Source organism: Rhipicephalus microplus, unplaced genomic scaffold (assembly GCF_043290135.1).
Source record: "Rhipicephalus microplus isolate Deutch F79 unplaced genomic scaffold, USDA_Rmic scaffold_12, whole genome shotgun sequence".
Taxonomy (NCBI): Eukaryota; Metazoa; Arthropoda; class Arachnida; order Ixodida; family Ixodidae; genus Rhipicephalus; species Rhipicephalus microplus.
Window position 1 is genome coordinate 25,513,914 of NW_027464585.1, and position 26,652 is coordinate 25,540,565.

The 26,652-nt window shown below is 44.3% G+C and overlaps 1 long non-coding RNA gene across 1 annotated transcript; it reads left to right on the forward strand.

The window, feature by feature from the left end:
• The first annotated feature begins 582 nt into the window (after positions 1-582).
• On the forward strand, positions 583-24,812 carry LOC142783805 (uncharacterized). Its single transcript, XR_012888467.1, has 2 exons — positions 583-1,066; positions 22,419-24,812. It is a non-coding gene; the product is annotated as an uncharacterized LOC142783805 (long non-coding RNA).
• The last annotated feature ends 1,840 nt before the right edge of the window (positions 24,813-26,652 follow it).

Genomic DNA, 26,652 nt, shown 5'->3' on the forward strand with positions numbered 1-26,652 from the left:
ACAGGAACACATGCGCCGCGTATACGCCTCCAATTCCAGTAGTCGTATTGATTTATTCGTGCTGCTTAGACCTTTGTTGAGTTTATGAACAGAACAGCAGCATTACTTCTTTATTCTGGGGCTTTCGCCCCGCCGCGGTGGTCTAGTGGCTAAGGTACTCGTCTGCTGACCTGCAGGGCGTGGGTTCGAATTCCGGCAGCGGCGGCTGCATTTCCGATGGAGGCGGAAATGTTGTAGGCCCGTGTGCTCAGATTTGGGTGCACGTTAAAGAACCCCAGGTGGTCGAAATTTCCGGAGCCCTCCACTACGGCGTCTCTCATAATCATATAGTGGTTTTGAGAAGTTAAACCCCACATATCTATCAATCAATTTATTCTGGGGCTGACGTGGCTACCAACGATAAGCTAGAATATTCGATGCGAGATGTAAAGATGCGGACGCACCTTGAAGGTAATCAGATTACTGGATAGAGCAAGTTTGTTCCCGCCGCTGTCAGAGCACAGTGTGAGTTGCATATGCTCTTCAACGTTTGATTTTCCGGGCAGGAGTTTGTCCAACAATGGGCTCCATATTTTCGGAACCTGCTGAAGTCTTCACCGCCATGACCTTGTCTCTACGCACTGCAATATAAATGCGCGAGATATGGTCTTTCCAGCCATTCTCGTTAGTTTAAGGTTGTTAAACTCCAGGGCAACTTTGTAAAAATCTCTGGGTCTGTGCGGAACACGCGGCATAGTCACAGCGAAAGCTGAAAGACCGGTCTTGCTAGAACCCAATGTGAGGTCTTTTGGGAAAACTAATATAAGTACAGATGCAAGCGACATATCACTCCATAAGTAATTTTAAATTGCAAGTACGGAAGCCTCTCCTGTGAAATACTTTCTCTTTTTTGAAGAGGAGTGTTAGCCGCTGCTGATCTGTAGGGCATTGTGAGCGCTTCATTTTGCTGCGGTTCAAAATCCGACCTTATGATCTCACAATGGCTTTCACGATAGTATATGTAAGGGCCCAAACTCCATCGTTGTCACCACAGCCATGGCCGGTAGCACAGAATGATTTCTTACAAGTAAGTGTTGGGTGCACGGAAGCTAAAACTACACGCAACACTAGTGGTATCTGCCGCCCAAGTTGACGCCATCGCTTAACCTTGAAAAGCGAAGTTAGTGGCTTAGAACCTTACGCACAGTTAAAGGTGCTGCGTTATTGATGACAGTCAGTAAGAGTGGTCAACGCGTCTTGAACTGTTTGCTCGTTTCAGTTGCCTTTTAGGAGCTTGCTCCTTTTGCTTGGCGGTTGTCTCTCGTCGTTTCGCCGGTGTGTACGCTGGTGCTCATTTCTCCCGCTAGAAGCGCAGCTGCGCCTCTTCCTTTCAAGAGTGCTCACTAGATGGCGTGCCTTCGTTCAGGCGACGCTCACTCCACTCTCGGCGCGTGCTCTAGTTTGGTAGGTGTAGCATAGCCATGGCGTGCGCATAGCAGCGCCGGACCAGCAATGTCTCAACGTAGTCAGCAGAATGAAAAGAACGTTTATTCAAAAGTGTATAACGTATTTATAGGCAGCGTAGTGTTAGCCAGATAACGATGCGCACGTGGTAGTAGCAAAAGTCCGATGTGGTGCAGGCGGCCAGCTGAGGCGTCAACAGGTGCGCGCGCACACACACACAGAAACCGCGAAGACACAACAGTAGGAGACCGCATAGTGCTCGCCGCGTTTATGTATAGCGCTCGCTCTCGATGCGCTTTCTTTCTCTTTTGCCACACATCATTCAGTGCGCGTCAATGCCGCTATTCACTAGGAAATCCGCAGAAGTCAAGGTGGCGGCGCGTAGGACTCGCGGTGCGGCTTCTGCCCGGCTCAACGTCAAGACTCTCTCGAATTTTCCACTACTTCCTATATTTGAAGATCCTCTGGCTTTGTACTTTACGGATAACAAGGCCATCGAAGCCATTTTGTGATCCGTAAATAAGCTCTTGAGCTAAGTGTATATAGTGCATAAGTATGTGAATATATGTATATACCATTGATATGTAAAAAATGAATATTCTGTATATAACATGTATATACAATCACAACACAACTCTCGTGTAACGTCTTCATATGATGATGATTGAGCATACGCACAGGGGATTCGCAGTTTACGGAATTTAACCTCTGGAGTATGCCCTTTCATCATCATTCAATTCGTGGATATGCGATAATTGTTTGTTTATTATCGTGCGATAGTGGTAATGGACACCAGCGACGTAGTTGGTGAACTGCTAACCCACTACCACGTAGCAATCTGGTAGAAAATTTTGTTGTAAATAAAACCATGTAATTCACCTCATGTATGCTTTCTCAGATGATACTGTACGTCGTTCCTTGGTAGAGAGCAGGCAGAGTGGAGCTTCTGACATTCTTGCGTTTTCTATAGTTCAGGGTATTCTTTATATGCGAACATAACGCACAACTTGACAAAATTAAAAAAAAGCAAATTTTCGTTGTTATGTTAGACGATGATTCAACTGTGTGGACTGTAGCTTCAGAAACCGGTGTCTCTCGTGTGACGGAGATCGCAGAGGTTGATCGGTGGTTTTCTCATTTACTGCGTCTGCGTATAGATGCGGTAACTGATATTTCAACGACAGCTTGACCTAAGACACTCCGCTTCTTGGCGCGCAAAACCCTTTCTGCGAGCCGGCATCGCAGTGCGTCATCTCGGCTCCCCACCGCGATTAGCGGCCACGGAATGACCGCATGCTGCGGCGCAACCTCCGCATGGAAGAGGCGAGGTCGCGTGCCGCCCATCGCCCATGGCAGTCACGTTCTACCGATGCGCCGAGAACGGGCGAACTGCCCGAAGCGTGCGGGCCACGCGACGGCTCACTTACACGCAGTAGTGTATCGCTTGTGCTGCAGTGTCGGTGCGTTGCCCCGACGCGGATACTGAGCACCACTTTTAGCTGAAACACTGTGTGCTTATTAGACGACGGCTTAGTTTTGGATGAACGCAATGCCAACACATGGTGCAAACACTGCGCATAGTCGAGGTAGAAGCTGGGAGGAAAATAAATTGCTCAAGCTGCATACAGAATATTCTGTAGAAAATTTACGTTCCTTCTTCGTTCGTTTCTTTTGGTATAGGGGTGTCAAAGTCATCAGAGTGAGGATACACGGCTTCTTAGTTTGCTTCATCTTGCAACAGTTATCTGTCAAGCCACTCCCTAAAAACAAATAATTTACTGAACTTTTGCTGAAATATTTTACTGAAAAGATAACACAAAAAATAACTAAGGTGACCATCTTAAAAAACTACTTGATTATTGTACTTGGTGATCATTCGAGTAACTGTGCATTCCGGATTTTCGGATTTCGCCAAGGCGCAAACGGTCACATGTGATTCCTAGCGCATGTGGCAGACTTTGGTAGAGATCAAGCACAAACAATACTTCTTAAAAAATGAGATATCCTTTTTAAGCATTCGTTTAAAATGTTAAATTATCAATTAGGACATGACACCGAAAGCCATCGAGTAAAGGCTAAATTGAATAGTGAATATAGACTGATCGACTAAAATTTTGTTTGACCATCTTTAGGCTGGCAGTGGTTTGAGCCGACTATTTGCGAATCAAAGCGTATTTACTGCAGCCCGATGGTGATATCTAGGCGCTCCATTGACACATGAAATAAAACGCACAGCTATCGTAAAGTTTCTGTTACTTGTGAGGGGGATAGGGGAATTCATCAATCAATGACCTTCAGTGGCGTTCGAGTTTAGTGCCGTGATCGATGTTTTTCTCCCTTTTGTTTGCACGTATTAAGTTTCTTTTCTACCTCTACTGAAACTTAAATATTGCAGCGTGACTGATCCAAACACGTAGTTGGGTTCTTCACGCAAACTTTCTGTGAACACTAAGAGTATGAGTTTCTCTTTAAACGACAGTGTATTTCTTCCCCACGTTCTGACAAATTACAGGAAACTAGCAACCCTCTTTTCAGTAATACCACTTTGGAACTTGATACCTCACGAAGTTATATAAGCGTCATCTGTACATGCATTTCAAAACCTTCGCAAGAAATACTGCGTCAAAAAACTGTGTGATTAGGCACACTAACATAGAAATCTCCCACTTTTATTTCTTTTTTATATTACAATTTTTTCTCCTATTTTTGGCACAGCGTATGCTCGATTCCTGTCAATGCCTGAGTATTAAATGTTCTCTCCTTTGCGCATTTTTCTTGCTTTTGTTCCGTAACCGCAAGATTCATACCGTTCGGTATTCATTCTTTTATATACTGCGCTTGTGTAATATCCTATTATGCTCACTTTGATGAATTTATTACGCCTGCGTATTGAAGATTTACAATGAAACTTTGCGTTTTGTTTTTTATTCTATACAAAATATAATACAATCATAGCGTTATATACATGCTAATTTTGTTGTTGTTTGTTGCTTTCATTTTTCCTATGTAGCTCATGTAGCTTTCCTGTAAATGAAGATAGTTATAGCGCGAGAACAAAACGACGACACAGAAACAAGAAGGCCACGAAGGACATTTCTTGACTCTGTGTCGTCGTTTTGTTCTCACGCTATGACTATCGTCATGCCATACCAACTAGCCCAAGCTGCCACACTTATAAGTTACATTTCCTGTGAATTTTATATGTGTACTTTTTTGTGCTGCCCACGACATTTAACGCACATGTGTATATAGCAGCTCCCCTCGTCAGGCTTTGCAACTATGGGACAACCGAATGCGGTACTGATCACTAATGATCTTACACTTGTCGCAAGGAAGCTGCAAAAAAATGGTCTTCTCTTAATTTTAACTCTGCCTGTTGAAGTGCTCACCGAAAATGAATGTTTACAAAAATATCTGAGCCAATACAGACATCGACATTCATTCTGCAGTATTTTCCCAAAGTTTTGATAGCAAAAAAAAGCATTTTGCGCTCGTGACCAGCATTTAAAATTCACGAATCGGGTGGGAATCACATACAAACAAAATTTCGTGTAAAGTAAATTGACCATCTGGCACGTCCTTTTTGTGTTTCCTTTTTGTAGTTGTCGAGCATGATGCTTTGATTATACCACAGTTTCTTATCGTAGATTCATAGTTTGCGCTGCTTAGCGCATAGGCAAAATTGAGTATAGTGTAATGTTTTCATTAATTTTAACAACAGTAGAATACTGATAAAAATAATAATTTATTTTTATAAAATTCTTCAGAAAACATACTATTTAATTCTTAATACTTTTGTTGTGCTTCTGTGTGACGCACAGCCTCTGAAATGAATTCCTAAACCTGGCAAAAACACCTGTTGAGGCTATGTTGAGATGACTATAGCACCCTAAGGTGGTCCAAGAAGAAATATAGCGAAAGCGAATGTGATTGAGGATCATATTAACGGTGTTCACAGAAAGTTTATTCAGTAATGTTTTGTTATAGTGGAGAAAAATTTTGATCTTTAGTCTCTTCTTTGCAATATTATACTATGGAGGCCATGCCAACCAACTGATTACTTTATTCTGTATACTACATATCGAGCCGATCATACCAGAGCTAAAGATAACTTGAATCTTACTGGCGGCAAGTTATCTTGTCTATTTTTTCATTTTTTTCTTCACATTTATATCACGAATAATAATTGCGGGCCTCCTTTGTGTGCTGCAGGCTCTTTTGACATCTATCTATCTCTCTATCTATCTATCTATCTATCTATCTATCTATCTATCTATCTATCTATCTATTTATCCGCCTACGCCTGGGGGCTCTTGTGATCACCCCCTCCACTTGGGTTGAAGCAAAATTAGTATTAAGGAGTAAGATGGTTTGTCGAATATGACTCGCTGGTCATGACATGAATAATGTCACAATCCCGTCGCGTGCGCCCTCGAACACTTTCCGCCAAGGAGTGGCAGATATCCACATGCGGGTTTGTGCTACTGGTATGCGGTTAAGCGAAACAGGTGATTGACTGGTTTTATTGCCCCGCAACGTTGAAGTACACTTTAATTTAACAGTTAAAATTGATGAAATTGTGCCCTACAAACAAGCAAAATATAGAAAAGTGTCTGTGTCCAGAACACCTTCGCTTTTCCCGAGTTGGGCACCTTCTCTTGTCTGCCGCAGTTCGCACGTGCCTGAGTTGTCAGAGTTGATCACGACATGCGCGACCAGCACTTCGCTTTCTCTGGTCCACATGCAGGCCGCATACAACATGGAGAGCACAGCAAAGGACTGGCGAGCGAACTTTAAATGTATTTTGCGTCATTATTCCCCTCCGAGATTGCATCGCCCCGATGCCTGTTTTGATTCGAGGCTGGAATTATGAGGGATTGCTCGTAGTATCAGGCATCATCCTGCAGTGTTGCTTGAGTGCTCACTGTCTTTCGTGGTATGATTTCATTTGGAAGTCGTGCACTGTTTTTGTGCGGTCATGCTGCCGACGATGAGCGAGACAGTGCGACGTGTACAATCTCGATGATGCTGTCATCTCAACAGGAGTCTGGCTTGTATCTGTTTAAAATGCACTACTTGGCTGAGGGCTTGATTTGTAGCAAAGAGCGTCGATTACTTGCGAGATTCATTCAGTCTTCAAACGATACCTTCCATAAAGTTTATGTACCCTAAGATGTATCTTGCATGCAGAGTATAAATGTTGAGAGTAAACTTCGAATCGGCAGAGGAATTGAGCCGATATACAAATCAGCTTCGGGGCAAAAACATGTTTATTTTCTGTAAAATGTAGCGATCTCTTGACGGTATCCTTTTCATCTGAGAAACTTCAAGGCAGTATGTCGTATTTGGTTTATGCATTCAGCGCTGGTCTTCCTCACACCTGCGAAGCGATTAATCCACGGATTAGTGAGAGTACTTCAGCCGGCGTGTTACACTCACCGTAGAAAGCTGATTAATCTGCATCGCGCAGCATATAACTCTAAACTGCATCACAGTTACATGAGACCAGCTGGCAGGAGGTCACCTGAGGTGCTTGTGGTAGCTGCAAGAGAGCAGGCGATCCGTCTCTATATGGCCAGCGTGCGACACGCAGGTGGCGTGATTGCAATCTTTTTGGACTCCGCCCCGGATCTAGTTTGTTTTTGCACGCTGAATTCTGACCCAAGAGGCCTTTAACATGATACGTATTCTTTGCAGTGGCAGTGACGTATTTGGTATGCTTTACGGAAGCCCGATTAGATCATTTTGATTACTCGTTCCTTTCCTTTAGCCAATGGCTGTCTTAAACGTCATGCTTTCTCATAAAGTCGACGTCATTCTAGCTATAGTCAATGGCGAATAAGACATTTTGAGCTATGGTTGGTCACACCAAAACAAAAACAGCACGTACTCATGTGGACGGACCGACATAACGCAGGCACCGAATAACAACTGATGTTTTATTGCTCATATACCACAAAAATAAGCAGCACGTATAAACAATAAAAAAAGATAAAGCAACACTATGACGAGCAAGGCTTTATAGAAGAGCACTTAAGGTTGCTAAGGCGGACCGTGATTACCTAGCGCACGATTGGAAGGCTATCTCTTTATCTAAAAGAGCTATTGATGGGGTGTTGACACAGCTGTCTTATAAGTTCACAATATTTCGGTTTCTATGATTTGTTGATTAACTTGTTCATCTCACCTGCATAATACTCCCGTCTCCTGAATTGGGGTGGGCATTCATTATCTCGGAAGTGGATGCCCAGGTCCTCAAGTTCAAATGACCACCTTGTATTTATGCTCTAACGATCTTTTATTAAGGCATTGGCTCGTTTGGCTGACGTAAGTGCGTCTGCAAAACAAGGTAATTTAATTACCTAATCATTCAGTACATAACACGAACTGATCGTAATGATTTCCGGTGCAGATGAAGTCTATGCGAACGAGTGAATCAGATGGGTTGTACAAATGTACGATCACATTCACATTCTTTTGTTTGCGTAGACCTGACAAGCGGCCAGGATTTGAAAGAAAGGACGTGTGTACCATTCGTGCTGGTGGTCTTTCTGAGGTTGTGCGATTTAGCATGTACGTTGGGAGTGCCTGTGCACTTGTCTCTTACGTCAGTCTTTTATGTCCCTAACACTGTCTCTGCCACAGCGGACGGAGAAGCTATCGGGTATCCAGCCAGTGGTAGACGGCATTTCTGTTTCAAGAAGCATTTTTAGCTTGTGCTCGAATTACTTTTTGAAGGCTGTCGTGAAGCACGACCATGCAACGCTGCGCTAAACCAACTTTGAGTGGGTTGAATTGAAAGGAATGATTGGTTTGTTCACCAGAGGCGCGGAGGCCTAACACACATAATTGCAGCTAAAATAAGAACATAATTTCAAATATCGTACGAAACTATAAAGTGGCCGCTCGTGGGTGACAATCAAGGAGTCTAAAACGCTACAAAAACTAGAAGTACCTGGGCCTCTAGTGAGAAGGCTTTCAGCCGGCACTCGAGGAAGTCAAGGTAATCATTGATAAATCTGAACACTTGCTTTACGGTTCTGTCTTGAAAGAGCCCGTTTATGTCTCTGTCTTGTATGGCAAGAAAAATGTCATGAGGATTGCTGCATTGAACGAATTTATACAACTACTATTTTCAAATGAGTTTCATGCAAGTGCCGCCAAGGCTTTTATTTTATTATAAATAAAGCGTAAACATGGCAACTTGTTATATATATCTTTCCTATTATACCTCTGCACAATAAATAATAAGTTTAGGTGTAAACTTTAACTACCAAACTTGTGAAGTCGTGCATAAGTTGGCAAACCAGCGGCTAGCACGCTATGCAAGCTGAGTGCCATGACTGCTGATGCTACGGACCACGTCTAATTACTGACGCACAGTGCGTCTTCCAATGGAATGTTGACAGAAACAGACACGCGTAGAAGATTAGGTTCGGCTGATCATGGAGGATATCGCTACTCAAGAACGAATAACGTTATAGGAAGTATTGATGATTTACCACCCGCGACTTCAAGCGGGACCTGCCCCCACTAATGCTTCTGTGCTCTGAATGGGTGAAATATTTCAATCTTACTCTGCCTCTGGCTCATAGTTCTGCCTATCCTATATACATATACTATGTTCCGAAAAATGAAACTTATGATAATTCATTTATTCGCAAATTGCGCACAGCTTGAGAGCCAATATTGAAGAAATTGTACTTTTATTTCTGTGTTATTGCTGATTCCACATATGATACCTTGTTCAATAGAAGCATTTTTCATAGTAGGGCTTTCCCACTATCGGGCTACAAATATGGCAATAAAATGAAATGGCTTGGCTTCTTTGGCTACGTACAGCTTGAGTTCTGGCTGCTTTTTGAACATATACAATTGCAGCACAGGTCCAAGCCCTACACTGCAAAATTTGATGGTCCCGTATGCATCCGTATCCCATAAATACTTGCGGAAGCCATAGTATTTTTCTTAGCCAATAGTATTGATTTTCCTGGCCCTGTAATATGTAGGCATCTAGAAAATTTTTGCTAATCTACTCTATCAAAAAAAAAACGTCCACCATAGGAATTGTGGAGTCTATCATCCACCACTGTGATGAATTATGGTGCTCGAATAATTGGTGGCACATAATGTAGGGTAAGTATGGTGGATGCTGGACCACCATTAATGCTGGAGTGAGAAACAAGGCTAGAACAACCATGACCGGCTGCCACACACAAAAAATAATTGTATGAAAAGCGGTGCGAAAATCACCCGCAAGAAAAGTTGTGGCCAGGATGATTCTAACGTCAAATCTTCAGATCTCCAGCCGAACAGTCTTACCGCTGTGCCATGCTCATATGGCTCGTGTTCAGCCGACATTTCAACGAGCGGGCTTGTCTTTCTTGAGGTTAGAACAGAAGAGTTTTACTCTGGTCTCTAGGAAGACAAGTCCTGTCGTTCAAACTTTAGCCTGACACCCAACCCCTGTTTATCATTTTTTTTTCGTCCTAAACTTCCATCTTTCACTTCCTTGCAGTTATTACAATGCCGTTTTGATAGACAAATTCAAATTTGTTGTTAGTAATGATAGCCAAAAACCTACTGAATATAGATTTGGAAATTGATTCCACACTGTGCACAAGCTGTAGCTAAAAGTGTGAGCGGCCTTTTTTTTAGAGACGAAAGGGGCTCCCCGCAGTGTGGTTGTAAAGCGAGCTTTTCTGACATGATGACTTTGTTTACCCGCCGTGATGGCTCCACATGATAACATGAAGGGGCATGACAATCGGTAGTCCACTTGTAGTCTTCACCCGCCATTATTCATTTCCAGCAAGTAAGCGTCACTCGTTGAGGAGAGGGGCTCGTAAATATACACGCTGTAAGAGTGCCTTGTACTGCACCTAAGAACGGTGCGAAAGGGCGGCGGGTGTTATGATCACGATGGGTATATGCGCGCAATTGCACTTAATTAACAATGTTTTGTGTATAGTAAGCGCTTGTGCTGTTCTTTCCTATTTGTCTCTTACGCAGTTCATTTGAAGGTTCCGCATTCGCGGCTATTTAGAGCCTCGCCCTCACCTGTGTACGTGTTCAACATGACGTTAAGAGATATGTCAACGCCATAAAACAATATATGGCCAGAAGACCGCGCAGGTTTCACGAGGCCAATTAACGTAATGTTGAATGTGGTCATTCAGACGCCACCCGAGGAACATCCTGGTGTGTGCAGTGCTGAGAAGTTGGCCCAGTATCATGTGAAAGATATCAGCAGCTCCAACAGTACCCACTGCAGTCACCAAGATCTGCTGATGAGCGCCAAGTATTGCCTCATGAGACACGTTGTCATATCTATACTTTTCATATACAATATTAGTGTCACATTTAACCATCTGCTGATTTTGTGCTGTTCAACATATGTTAATGATGGGTCGGCCACTTGCACGCTGAGGGGCAGTATTTGTGGCCTCCCGAAACTATGTCTAAACCTTCTTTTATTGTCACTTTACATCTAAAGGCAGACATTGCATTTTTGACCTCAAATAGCACTTTCGCCTGCAACCAATTTTGTCTCTTGCAACCTTACAAAATGCGTGCTGAAACTCAACGTGATTTCAATGCTACATTTGTATGATATTGTCGTTTAGTGTACAAAACTCTCCACCCTTCAACCCAGTGTACCTTGCTGCCTCAGCTTTGTCGGCATTATGACATTTCGTCCTCCACCTCACAAGCTCTCATACCTCCTTTATTAGGTGTGGAATCTTTTCGTGATGCCGTGCAGAGCAAACAGCGTGTGCTCTATGTGTCCTTTGTTGTTTTCTTCCTCAGGTAGCGCTTCGCTCGCAGAACTTATCAGCCAATTTGTCCGGCATGGGATACAATAGCGATGCTGGGCCTGACAATAAGTATAGAGAGATATAAAGGGATAACAAGACAGGGATAAATAAAGAGAAAGTCTGACATGGAAGACTAGAAGTAATAATAATATTTTGGGTTTTACGTCCCAAAAGTACAGCATGAATGTGACAGATGACATAGTGAAGTGTCCGAAAATTTCAACCTTCCGGTGTTGTTCAACGATGACAGGCTTGGCACAGTACACAAGTCTACGTCTATGTCTTTCACCTCCATCGGATTGTGACCTTCGCGTCAGCAGCACCGTGTACCTTAACTATTGTCCCACCAAGGCGAATGAAGTCTAAGGAAGAAATAGAGAGAAGGTTGCCGTGTATTAGGTTCTAACAGATAAGTACTGTCAGAGAACAATGGTATCAGTGCCATAATACACTCATTTCTGCGGTGCAAGAATAGTCTTGTGTTATTACTAAAGTAAAGAAAAGAAAGAAGTAACAAATAGAAGAATGAAAAAAAACACAGCACTCTATAGTCCAACTCTTGGTTTTTCCTGTTTTCCTGTGCCCACTACTCTCACAGCCCCCCGAAGATGAGTTTCCTAAAATGAATTGCTGTTTTGATGTGAACACGAACACCCCTAGTGATGGTTCAACAGAACAGGTGTTAAGTCATAATAAACTAAAGGCCCTAACTTTTTCTGAGCCTTTCAAGAACTCAACACTAAAAATACACACACACTTTCGAAGGCCGGGTAATAATAGGTGATAATTTCTTGTCAGATGCTTTGCTTCGCTCACCTAAGGTACAACAAGAGCTAGTTATCAGTTTTGTTACAGTAAATGTGGTATAAAAAGTGTGGAATTATTCCACATCTCAAACGCAGCCTTCTCACATGCATCTTCTTAACGTGCTACGCTCTCATGAAAGCATTGGTGCCAGAGTATGTGTGACATCTACGAAGGACGCCTTTTTTTGGAGCCCAAAACCTCTCAGTCGGCTTCTGCTTTCTTTAGCTCAATTGCTCTCAATCCCGGAGCTTGTCATCAGCACGAGACGTGGTAGGCAATTGTGAGTCACGTGTTCTACAACAACAAATGATGAAGTTTGTGCAGGTATGTTCGACTGGCGTTCCTGATGGTTTTTAGCGTGTTGATAAGGAACGGCTTCTTGGTGTGTCCGATGTCCATCCAGTAGTCAGTCACTCTTCTGGGCTGCAACTACGAATTGTCCTTTCCAGTTTCTAAGTAGTTTGTTGTGGTTACTTGGAATAAAAATCAATGTTTGGGCACCCACCTTAAAGAGGCGTCGACTACTCCTTCTATTGTAGTACTTCTGTAGTCACTGAGCCTTTTCAAGTCCTCTGTGCACCATCTGTATAGCTTGGAACAGGCAGTATTTGAGGTCAAGAACGTAACGATAGATTGTTTTCGTTCCTTCATCGATTTCGTCTATGGTCCGAAATTCTTCAAGTAGCATGAAGGGACCCTGTACTTGGTGGTCATTAGCTCAAAGGGCTAAAAATCCAGAATGGTGAGAGGAAACTCTCTGAATGCAAACAGAGGAGCTAAGTACCAATCCCTAGACTTCAGTTGTTCTTTGCAGAAATTATGGAGCACCTTTTTGATGGTTCTGTTGAATCGCTCAACCAATCTGTTACATATCACATGGTAAGGAGCGGAATCCAGTCGTTTTACCTGAACTAGGCTGTTTACCTCTTCCATTAACTCTGACGTAAAACATGACGCCTGATTCCACTGAATTTACTTACGAAATCCTTCACGTGATAACATTTCGCACGTTCTTCGGCTGTAGTTGCTGAATCAACAGCTGGCGATGGTATCCCACCAGGGTACCACTGCCACTTGCTCGAACAGTGTGCCTATGACCAGCTCCTGGCCAAGCGGTGCTTTGACGAACCCCAAGAAGGCAAGCAGAACACAGATTTGATTGATTTGTGGGGTTTAACGTCCCAAAACCACCATATGATTATGAGAGACGCCGTAGTGGAGGGCTCCGGAAATTTTGACCACCTGGGGTTCTTTAACGTGCACCCAAATCTGAGCACACGGGCCTCGACATTTCCGCCTCCATCGGAAATGCAGCCGCCGCAGCCGGGATATGAACCCACGACCTGCGGGTCAGCAGCCGAGTACCTTAGCCACTAGACCACCGCGGCGGGGCAGAACACAGACGAGCACTGACTCTTGACTGGTAGGTAGTTATCAAGTTTGCATGTGCCAAGGCCAGATAAAAGCGGAATATTCTAGATAGGAAGGGGCCCGACAAAGAAGAAATCTATTCCAATAGCACTTTGACTTGGGCCAGTTGGTACATACTCTGATAGGCTTGAGCGCTATTTAGGAACACGTCTTCGTTTAAGTCGCGCTGAAGCCTATCTGAGTATGTACCAACTCGTCCTAGTCAAAGCCTTATTGGAACAGATTCTCCGGCCCTTGTATCTCCATAAAGCGATCCGTGGCTTCAGCGATCTCATCAATGACGCCTTATCTCACTGAATTTACTTAGGAAATCCTTCACGTGATAACATTCCGCACGCCCCTCGGCTGTAGTTGCTGAAGGTCGTGCGTCACTGTCCCTCTTGCGAAGGAACAATGTCAGCCGATGATGGCAATTGTGAAGCCGTTGTTCGCTAACGATTATGTCTCGTACAGCATGGAACGTCTTTCCTTGGGTGGCAATTTCGGTCTAATGGTCGAAGGAGCTTAACAGCCTCGTGGCATACTTCTTCTTTGTCTCCTCATCTGCGGGTTCGCTCCGCCTAAACATTTCTCCGCAAAGCTCATCTGTGCATCGGAAGCGTTGAAGTAATGCTTTCATAGCCTTGTCATTTAGGCCTTGACATTTAAGGCCTCACCATCCAAGCACAAGCTAAGTGCTGCGGCCCATTGTCGACAATGGATTTTAACCATTTCAGCTACGTGTCAAGATCACCGCTTTCCTCGTTAAAGACAGGGATAAAATGGAGGTGGGGAGTTAGTCATCATGAGTGACTTACTGCTTTCATGTCGAGCTCTGGCATGTCGTTCCTGGTTTGTTGCAGATTCCGGCAGTGTGATCCATAGTGCTAGGACTCATTCATTCAATCTCCAAGTGTTGTTTAGTAGCTTCTCACTCTGCTTGCCTGTCGGCACCACGCACTGACCCAACGCTACCAACTCTGACGAAAACATCGCGAACGCCTTCACCTCATGCACTCTTTATCACATGATTTCGACCTGTCACGGTGGCCAATCTGTTGTGTATTAGCTTCTTACAGTTAAGTACTGTCACTGAATAATCGTTTCAGTGACATAACAGACGAAACCATGTGGTGCAAAAATAACGCTTTGTGATTAGGAGAAGTAAATGAAAGAAAGAATTTATATGTATACAAACAGATACAGGAGAACGTACTTCTCCCTGTATTTATTCTTATATCTTTGTCGTTTTTCCTATCGTCTTACCTTTCTTTATCTTTCGCCCTGACTTTCGCTCTCTTGTTATACCCCGCACCACAATAAATACCACATTAAACAACCAAAGCGAGTGTCCCGCAAATGAGGCAAAGTTCATCTCGCTGTACATTGGACACCGGTGTGTCATGAAGATGCTGTGGTGGAACGTCAGTGATGTCGGCGTCGGTAGAGCAGCAGAGTGGAAGACAGGTGCTTTCTAAAGATTAGGTCAAGTTGTAACTGTGTATTTCGCCAAGTGCAACCAAGAGACCACTACTACAAGAGCGTGGTGCAGCAAGCGTCCTCCTTGCTGGTTGAAGAGGTCGTCATCAGGTCTATTGGCTTGGTTCTGGAACCCAGCTGCCACGAACAGATCGGCACGCACGTCTGCTCTCGAGCGTTCTGAAAAGCAGCCACCTTTTATGCCACTTTCCACTTCTCATTGTCCTGCCTCTTCCAACATTTTTTTCTTTGCCAGCTGTTTTTTTATATTCTTATGAACTTCATGTGGTTTCAGTTTCCAAGTTTCACCGGCACAGGACACCACACCAGTCTAGTTCAAAAGGCAGTGATCATAGTGCCCACTACTCACAAAGATGTAGAAGGAAGCAGACGCCCAAAAAAGAAAAATAAAGTTAGCAAAGTTGATATAAAAAAGCAAGAGAGAAAGAAAGAGAATCCAATTTATATATACAGAGAAAGACAGAAAAATTGGTGTCAGGTATAACAAGAGAGCGTAACAAAGAGCGGAAAATAAAGAAAGATAGCAAGGTAGGAAAAGCGACAAAGAGGTATAACATATACCAAAGGAAATACTGAAATCGATGTGAACAGAAGCTAAATTTTTTAATGAAACGAAATAAAGAGAAAAAAATCCACAGCCTATCCACGGTGTGAATGATGATAAGCGAAGCGTCTGTCTGTCTGCCTGCCTGCCTGCCTGCCAGCCTGTCTGTCTGCCTGCCTGCCTGCCTGCCTGCCTGCCTGCCTGCCCGCCTGCCTGCCCGCAAACTATACAAAATCATCAACTATATGAAAACCACTAAGCCATCTAGTGACAATATTTCCAAGGCAATGTACACACAACGTCACCTATTGAGAAATTTCTAAACTAGAGGTGACTACATACTGCTACTATACTACTATGCTAACCAACAACAACAACAATTATACTACTACTACTGCTGCTGCTGCTGCTGCTAGTACTGCTACTATTAGTGCTACTTCAGAGGACGGAACAACTACAGAGAAGTGATCAACCATGTTTTTAGGAGCTTTGTCCTGAAGACATACATGAGCACTTCATATTAATCGGTAAAGCACGAAAGTGAACCATGTCTTCACAGGCGCACCTAATATTTTGTTGTACATTGGTGTGTCAAGCTTGCACAATGTTTTTTGGTGCTTGCAGCTGCAGCATACCTTCACGTGGAAGCATCTCCGTGGACGTGTAGTGACATAACTGCATTCAAACAGCTGACGTTTATGATCTGAAGTAGTGAATATGCACAAAGAAACCTCGCGGGGTGAATCCCGCGCTAAGATGTCATCAACAAGCACGTACTGAGCATAATACTTGATTTATCCTAGTTGAAAACTTCATGGCCTAAAGATACCAACACTGACGCGAGTGATCTTTATAGAGCTATTTACGCCAGTGCTCAGGCTTATACTACACAGCACTGCAAAAACACTGCAGCTCGTAACTTGAGCTGTGAAATTGGGAACACATTCCGTTAAGCACCGGCGTCTCTCTCCCTGTACCACATCACACACTGCATGGCATTAGCTTGTCGGTGTCGTTGCAATTCTTCTGTAGTGTTAAGATCTTAAGTGGAGCAAGATGGTGCATACTCGGACGAATGACAAGAAACTCAAACGAAGGCATGAGTTTGTCTGTATCCTGTTTTCGTCCAAGTTCTGCTGCATTTTCCGATTAGGCCTTTCTGCACCACTTATTTCAGGACCTTTATAAACCTGGCCTATGTCACACTCCAAGCAGCGCGTGGTGGTTAAACGCAGTTGGTACATGTGGAAGCTGTATTACTCCATCGAAGGGACATCACACTACTGTTACGTTAAAACACAGTGCAAAAAAACTTTTGAGCGAACGGCGGTACAATGTGCTGACCGATAATGTTCTGCTTTGTTAGGAACCTGGAAGATGACGTTACAAACTTTGCCCCGGATTCCCCTCCCCTTTTCTCAGTGTAGGAAAGCCCGGTGATGTAGGAAAGTAGCGGTGCTCATATATCGTCGCCACAACACCCTCATTGCATCGTCAACCTCCTCCCTTATCACCCTATCCTTCGCGGCGCCGCTATATGAGTGTCGTGTGCTTGATATTGCACGACTACCCGTGCCGGATGTGCTTTGCGGATTAACCAGCAGCCCGCCATGGTCCTCTGTCCGGCGAGCCATCTACCGGCACGCCGCAAACGATAACATAAATGGTACCTCCCCGCCAATCGCTCGCTTCGCGTCGTTCGCTAACCTAAATTATTCTTGCACCATGTGATAAAGGCAGAGTACGAACTGCGTCGTCACAGAAGCAAATAATCGCGTACAGCACTGAAATGCAAGTTCTTTTATTTGTTTCAGCTCTCTAAGACCTTTCAAGAGCTTCAGGCAGGACAAAGCCGTTTCTTTAAGAAAAAAATTGGCAGATTCCATGTACTGCGGGAATCGATTACATGCGAAGCATGAATGAGGAAGGTTGACATGTCACTTCAAAATGAGCGCAACTTTTCCACGTGCATTTATAATATGCTGTACTTGACTTCCATCCCATGATTATCATGCTTGTTTGTGTCATTTACTTTCATCGTCCATTCACATCACGTAATACCAAATTTTGCAAATGGGGAGCTAGTGAAACACTCACGAGCGCACTATGAGCACAGCATATGTTGTCATGTTTTACATGGCACACATGTCAATATTACCATGTTTAGACACATCGCGTACCTTTGTCATCTATTCCCGTCCCGTAATACCAAGTTTGGTATATGTCAAGCTATCCAAATGACCGCGAGCGCACCATGAGCAAGGCGTGCAGTCATGACTAGTCAAAACATGAAAATAATGACGTGCATGTCAGGATTTGTACGTTAGGGCCTGTCACTTATGTTCGTCATGCAGTCATGTCTTAGAATACCAGTTTTGAAAAATTTCACGTGAACGGAACCACCGAAAGAGCAGCAAGACCATGAAATGTAATCATAATATTCATGACACAAATGTGATGAGTTCCATGTTATAGCTAGTCAATTATGCCCATCTCACAGTGATGCCATACCAATATAAGTACCAATACCATCATCAAAACGACCAGGAGAGCTAAAAGTCGTTGGCGGATAGATAGATAGATAGATAGATAGATAGATAGATAGATAGATAGATAGATAGATAGATAGATAGATAGATAGATAGATAGATAGATAGATAGATAGATAGATAGATAGATAGATAGATAGATAGATAGATAGATAGATAGATAGATAGATAGATAGATAGATAGATAGATAGATAGATAGAAAGTCCCTGAAGTTCGCTAAGAAATGCTTGGCATTTAATAACACAAAACCTTTATTAGACAACTGAAGTGACGAAAATTGCCAAAAACCAAGTACGCAAAAAAGAGTTAAGTACGCGTGGTGAAACACTCATGTTAAAACAGAAAATAGATGTTCAGCACCTGTAAACTAAATTTTCATATCCGAATGTGGTTGAGCGGTGAAGTGGGGCCAGAACGGTGTTCGGTCGCACTATGCTGCCGAGGTCTGAGCTCTTAGAGTTGACCTGGGCTGGGTGGTTGCGGTGAGTAAACGCCGGTGACTGTACGGCGGGTCGATAAACCAGGGTCAACCTGGCAAGACAGGTGGAGCACAACTCGGGCCTACATCCCGAATGCTGTTGTTCGCCTGTCGGCACTGAAGTCCCAATCCCTTGGACTGGAGTTGGCGTACAATATTTCACGTCATGCGAGACAGGAAGGAGCCCCATACGGATTAAGTCTTGGTGACTCGAGTCCGTAGCCCGATGATCCATCTTCCGTGTGCGGTCCGTTGACAACCTTCCGCTCACCACGTTCTCTACGAACTTCCTCCGCTCTTCTTCGGCTTAGAATCGCTTTTGAACTCTGGCTCAATTGTCAGCTTCCCATTGAGGATTGTGCCGTTTCGTGGTGCCTAGCCATTGGCCCCTAAAATCTCCGTGGTGACTTCCTATCGGGCCACTTGCACGTCGATCCCTTGTGCCACACGTTCTCGACATTAGACAGTTATAGTTTACGGTTAACGTGATAGCGGAAGTCAAGGGAATGGTGTTACCGTGCAGCAAACCTTCATTGTGGACAGCGCCTTATAGTTTAGCGGGATAGCTTTTACGTGGTTTACATGCCCCGGCTGGGACGGTGGCGCCACTTATCCAATGGCTAATAAGTTAGAGACAGTGAAAAGAAAAAGAAAACGACAATGTTTGTCTATGCCACCGCGCGAAGCATTGTTACGAGTTTATTTTGCTGAAAATAAAAGCAAATAAACAAGAACCGCGCACCAAACGCGAAAAAAATTATGTTGCTGAATTGTTTACATGGATCTTGCAGTTATGCCTAGGCGCGTTTGAAATGGGAAGCTATCTAAAAACTTACGCCAACTTATCCGTAATACTCGATCATCGAAGTTAACTGAAGGCAAGCGAAGCCTTTTTAAACAGTTGTTTGCTGCGAAGAATGTGAATCTTTCAACAACTACGCCAAAATCACTAGTCAAAATGGGCGTTCGAGAGTACCAGCATGCTTACGTACACTACGTACACTTACGCAATCACGGTAACCTTAAATCTGAAAACCACTGCGCTTACGATAGGCTGTACGGGTAACGTACATATCTGCGCATGCGCACTTCCATTCCGGTATCACGGTACGCCCGGTATCCCGGTAAGCCTGGTATACTATAACTGTCTATTTCTTCGACATCATCGTTCTCGTTTGAGCAGCACTATAAAGAAATACTTTTTCTTTCTCCATGACACCACCGCAGGACTTGCTTCCTGGATTCTTTGCTGAACGGTTGTGTCACCCGCCATCTCCGACGCCAGCTTAGCTCTCACCGATGAATACACCGTCCACGATCTCCTGACGCCGTGTAGGTCTTAGCGAGAGCTGCCCCATCCTGAGATTCCTTCGACCTTGTACTCGTCTTTCCATATATCTCTTCTCTTGTCTTCCTCACTCATGTGCTGCGAGAGCTCCGTATTCTATATCTTGCTGTTTCTACTATTATTAAATGCGAAACATTTCTTAGCGAACTTTGGTGACTTTGAGCGTATCTATCTATCTATCTATCTATCTATCTATCTATCTATCTATCTATCTATCTATCTATCTATCTATCTATCTATCTATCTATTCACCTACGACTTAGCTCACTTCGCCGTTTCGATAATGGTATGAATATCAACTTTGATATGGCATAAATGACTGTATGAATAACTTATTTGACTAGTCTTAACACCAAAATCATGATATGTATGTCATGAATGTCATGATTTACATTTTACGGTCCTGCTGTTCTTGCGGTGGTTTCGTTCACATGGCATTTTTCAAAACTGGTAGGGTATGGCATGATTGCATGGCGAACACAAGCGTCAGACCCTAACATGAAAACCATGTCATGCGTGTCATGTAACAACATGACGACATGCCACGGTCATGATGCGCTCGCGGCAATTTCGCTAGCGTCACATATACCAAGTTTGGTGTTACAACACGTTAATGAATGACGAAGGTATGTGACTGGTGCAAACATGATAATAATGAGATGCGTGTCATGTAACAACATGACTACATGCTGCGCCCATGATGCGCTTGCAGCCGTTTCGCTAGCTTCACGCATACCAAACTCGGTATTTAGTGACGCGAACGAACGACATAGGTTAATGACACATCCAAACACGATAATCACGTCCTTCATATCATATAACGACATGACTACATGTCACACTGATGATGCGCTCGCGGCCGTTTTGCTATCTTCACATATGCTAAATTTGGTAATATGTGACGCCAATAGATGAGTAAGGTACCTGACTGGTGCAAACATGATAATCATAAAATACGTGTCATGTGAGAACATGACTACATGCCACAATCAAGGTGCCCATACATTTCGACATGACGCGGTGCACGTGCTCGCCGGCACTCATTTCGTCGCGTCATGCCGGCGTTGCCACGCCAGGCGCCGGTCCTGCCTTATACTCTCAGGCACGCGCCGCGCTGCGTTGCTTTGACGTACGTGCGTGTCAGAGTAGAGTAACACGTTTACTACGTTACTTTATGGTGTCAGCACGTCCAGTGTCGCTCCGTCACGAAAAGATGTAGACGCTGTGTTGTCTGGGTAGCGCATCGGCGCGAAATGCAGAATGTCGCATTTCGCGCCGGTTGCCGTCGGACCGCGTCGACGGACGCTGATCGCGCCTGTTGTCAGGCTATAGAGTACTCGCGTTTTGTTAACGTAGCGTCGCTGTGCCGAGCGTGTCCGCGCGTCAATGCTGCCTCGGACTATATTGGGCACTTCATGGTGCGTTTGCAGCCGTTTTGCTAGCTGCAGATATACCAAATTTCGTGTTACGTGTCGTCAATGAATGACGAAATAAATGACTGGTGCAAACATGATAATCCTGACACGCGTGTCATGGAAGAGCATGGCAACATACCACGCTCAAAGCCTGCTCACGGCTGTTTCGCTAGCTTAACATATACTAAATTTGATATCACGTGACCTGAATAGATGACGAAGGTAAACGACACATCCAAACATGATAATAATGACGCGGAAGTCATGTACGGCATCATTTACCTCCACCTCGTAATGCTGTGCTAATTTTAAAGTGACATATAAACCTTTCTCATTCGTGCTTCACATAACATCGATTGATTGATTGATGTGTGGGTTGTAACGTCCGCAAACCACCATATGATTATGAGAGACGCCGTAGTTGAAGGGCTCCGGAAATTTCGACCACCTGGGGTTCTTTAACGTGCACCCAAATCTGAGCACTCGGGCCTACAACATTTCCGCCTCCATCGGAAACGCAGCCGCCGCAGCCGGGATTTGATCCCGCGACCTGCGGGTCAGCAGCCGAGTACCTTAGCCACTAGAACACCACGACGGGGCACGCATATCATGGATTCCCACTGTACGTGGCATCTGCCAATTTTTATCCCCTTACACCATCCACTACAAAGAGCTGCTTAGCCGTGTCGTCTATAAGACAGACAGAAATTAGGTTTTTTATACTGTCAATAAAAAAACATTTTATTACAAATATACCGCGCGACCACTTTGCTCATTAATCATTTTTTCTCCATGCTCTTTTTGAATATTCACTTGCAAACGCGCACCACTCATCGCAAAGGCGCCCCTTTCATTTATGTTATGTTCCCGAAAAAGAAATTCTGTTAGGTGCGCCTTTTGCACCACACCACTAATTCACCCTACGTTCCCTCGTGCAATTAACTACATTGTCCACAGCCACTGAACATCAAATTTTCGAGAAGGGAAAACGATATTATGAATATATATCTAACGCACTGTGAATGTACAAACACACTTTTTTTTCATATGTACTCTGTCATGTGGGAACAAGTTTACAACACGTCTCACTTCATATGACATGCAGGTTGATAACCCACACTGTTTACAAAGGGTACCCTTTCCTTGTCCATAATCAAGATCCAGAAGAAGACAACGGCAGTTCGGGCGCGGCGCTTAAGTTGTATCATCCCAAACAAGACAAGAGCTAAGCTTCTCCCTTATATAACCACGTAACCGAGACACTTGGAAGGAACGCTGACCTGACGCCTGTGTCTGCATCTCCATGTAGCTGCTCTGACGCAAAGCCACCCTACCAACCTCAGCAGAAGAAAGATCGAAGTCCAACTGTCGCCGTCCTCTCAACGCGCATGAAGACGAAAGCGTTCGAGTGCATCATTCTAGTGTGCCAACACTCTGACTCGGCCTAAATGCTGTCAACTCATCCAACATGATGCAGACAGTACTTGCCATACCACTTTTCCGTACCACTTATCTGCGTTTTGTATCTCTTCCACATACGTGTTTGGCTTCTCGTAGCGTTCCAAAGCACCACTCACTCTTAATAAAACTGTCGCGTTTCATGCTTGAGAAAATGTCTTTCGCATCAACAAAATGAGCAAAACTCCTGCTTTTCGGCTGCCCACCCTTCCGACTCCTATCTCAGCTCCTGCAGCTCCAAAGTAAGGCTGTCGCGAGGCTTAAGGCTAACCTTATAAGAATTCAATGCACTCCAGCAAACGCTCTTTCCAGAGCAAACATTAACCACTTGCTCACAGCTCAGCATCCTCAGCTGCGTTTTTCAGCCCTCACAAGTTCGAATCACCGCTAATTTTTGACCTCCGCAAGGAGAATCCTGAGCTGAAGCGTTCTCTGTTTCATGTCTTTATTTCTCCTTCAAACTCCAACTTTTTTTCTCACTCTCTCATTTCTTCCGTTTTCTTTTTGGAGGATTCCCTGCACTTCGAAATGTTCCATCTGAAATGTTACATCTGAGCCCATGGCACCAACTCAAGCTTTTCTTTTTCCGCCTTCCATTCGGCAGCCCGTTCCTCACGCACTCTCTCAGTCCGCTCTTTATACCATTTTCTGAAGTCCTCTCTCTTCTAACTCACGCCTTTCATTGATTTCAACATCTGCCAAGTGCTAGTTCTGATTTTCATCGCCTAAAAAAGTCTAGGAAAAAAAACGAGATTGGCCTGCCACCGCGGATGCCACATTTTGATGTAGTTATTTTTCTATGCTTATTTGCATGCCCTTTTCAGGCTATATATATATGTTTTTTATGCTTGGTTTTCTATGCATGTTCAATGCTAGCACCGACCGTGTGTTTTTTTCTTGACAGTAATTTTTATCAAACCTTGACTGGGCTCTAACTATACCGAACTTCTGTCAGCACTCGTTAGTTTTGATATAATCACTTCCCTTCACCGACCGCTTCTAGAAGGCCAGATCTTTCCGCCAACGTTGATCACGGTCAGAATAGGTGTGAGAGATACAAGGCAAAACGGCAATGATTCCTGCGTGTATGGTAGTGGCATAGTTGATTGAATGCCAGGCAACTGTGGTTGCGGACTAACTGGTCGCGGGTTAGGTGAATTAGCGAACGCCATATAATGCTTTTGTAGGAGAGGGGCCTCCTACCGGGCCGCAGCCGTGTGTGAAATAGCAGCTGTGGTATATACTGACTCCAAGGCTACAGACGGGCCCTTTGCCTTGAGAGTAATCTCCAGGGAGGCTTTCACTATTCTTAGGTCACGGGGTGTAGTAGACTTTCACACAATTACCTGGTTTACGGCCCACAGTCTCAGAGGTTCATACAACAATCCTGAGCGTCAATGAACTTGCCGATAACCATGAACAAAAAATCACGAGCCGTGACGGTGTTGGTGGGTCTAGAGGCGGATTTGCTGAGGGATTCACGGATCCGCTTAGCACCTTTCAGAAAAAAAAACTTCTCAGAATCAGCTGTATTGTGGAGGCACCCCTTCCGACATTCCTAGGTCACTAAACCGTAATCGTCTGCTTTCCGGATGCTGAAGGTTAGTTTGTTCCCGCTTCATAGCACTGTCAGTCCCTTCGCTGAAGGCCTGAAGTCAGGTTGTCCTATAGCTCAGGGGCAAATATTTGCACACTCCTTGACATGAACTGAAAGCCCCCGGCGTCACGTAGTGCGAAACTCAGCACAGAACAGCACTGGGAGAGGGTCCTTATAAGTTCCCAGCTCTCAGCCCAGCTCTCGACAGTCTCGAACGCCTCCGAACGGGCGAAGGGAGATGGTCTTCCAGTACCAGTGTAGGCATGACCAGCAACCGTGGGGGAAAGCCCTTCGGAAAATGTCTGATCGGCCTTTCACAAGACCAAACAGAGATTTTGCACCAGTATCTCTTGAGATAATACCGATAACTAATACAACACGAAATATGTCTTAACAAAAATGCTAGCACTTTACAAAGTGACCAATAAAGCATTTTTCCTAATTGCCGTGGTTCCTGCTTGCGGTTGTGGTTGCTTCTTTCACTTTGTAGGTCCTGGGAACGTTTACACCTCAATGTCAGCTGAAGTGGTTCTTGGAACTTGCTTTCAAAACCAAGACATGTTTTTCTCAGAGTTAAATGTGTCTCAGATAGTGGAGCTCTGGACAGCACCCTGCTCACATGCTCGACGACAGCGAATTCATTTCGCAGCCGAGGTAAGACTGAAAGATGACGCAGGGATTTTAACTTCTCAACTGATTTCACGTTCCAGCCCTTTTATGGACAGTAAAAAAGCATACGCTGTGTCAGCACTGCAATGAGCACGTCGAGGTTCGTAGTAAAGGCGAATGTAGCCTCCGGCTCAAGCATGTGACCATTAGGACTGCCACGTCTATTCTAATACAGCATCCGAGTGACGCCCTAAAGGGGCTGCCATTATGAGATATTATGATTGCGATACAGATAAGGGCAAAGTGTCACCAGATATCTTTGTTTGCGAGCCCCTAAGAATTCTATTTTATTACTGCTACTCGTAAAAAGCGGCTGTTCGCACAGACAGCTCACGCAATTAGAGCTTCGAATACGCTTGCTAATGACACTGCATAAGACACGCGCGTCTGTTTACAGCGGAGAGATGCCCAGGAGTCGCCGCCAACCCTTTTCGTTCGGTGCGGAAGATTCCAATCTCTCGTGACGGCACATGTGATGAGGGTGTTCGGAAACTTCATAAATTACGCCATCTCGGACAAAAGCTCCTGCAGTCTTACATTAGATGAAACCTTTGCGACGGGCCGGCGCGCGCGTCAGGCGCCTAGGGCACACAACTGCGCGCGAGCGTGGCCGTGGGAAGCCGGCCTGCAAGAGATAGCATCGAGTAGTATAAATTTTGGTAAGTTCATGAAACCAATATATCTGTGTATCGGTCATTCATCCATGATGGAAGCTGTTGGACTTGCTGTCTTTGAAGCATAAATGCCGTATAATCCAGTGTATTTCTGAAATGGAAGAGGGCGTTCTTTATATAGAAAAAAAAGGTTGACGCAGGGCAGCGAGTAGAAACATAACAGATGCAGGACATTCGAAAAATTCCCGATGAAGGAAAACTACGCGCATACTTGTGCGATAGGGATATTCTTTCTTCATTCATCCACCTAATCGTCAGTGCCAATAGTGGGTCTTTGCAGGAGGAACCCATCGCCAGCGAACCATGTGCATACATTGATATGTTTGCATGTATGCTTTATTTTTCACCAAACCAATGCAAATTTGCAGAGGGCAAATAGAAGGAATGTTGACCTATAAACACTTGGCCAGCTCCCAAAGCTCCTACAAACAAAAAGAAGTAATACAGGGGCAGGAGAGCTAAAATATAGTTTTTCTGTGGGTTACATATTGTATAATTATAGATATACATTACACAAGATATACAAACTACAAGACATACTTGGCACTGAACTGCATAATATAAATAAAAGATTATTACAAAGAAGAGGAAAAAAGCACAAAACGAATGATAAGAAAACGGCGAATATCAATAGTTCTTTCAAAATATCAATTTTTTATTTCATGATACCACCCAATTTTTTGCAGTCCTTAGCAGCGCTTCCCAAAAATGAACTCTATTTCTACAGCTACCGTCGCTATAAAGGACCACGACTTACCTCTCCTCACCACGTCATTAGTCAAGGCTGATTATTAGGACTTGTGCGTCCCACGAGCCAGAAACATTCCGAGACTTGTAGAGTCCTGGAGATACTTCGCAGGACCTAATCACTGAGATTTTGTGAGCCTTGACATTCTCCCACGAGGCCTTGTGAGTGGTGTGGATGTGAACATGACCGACTG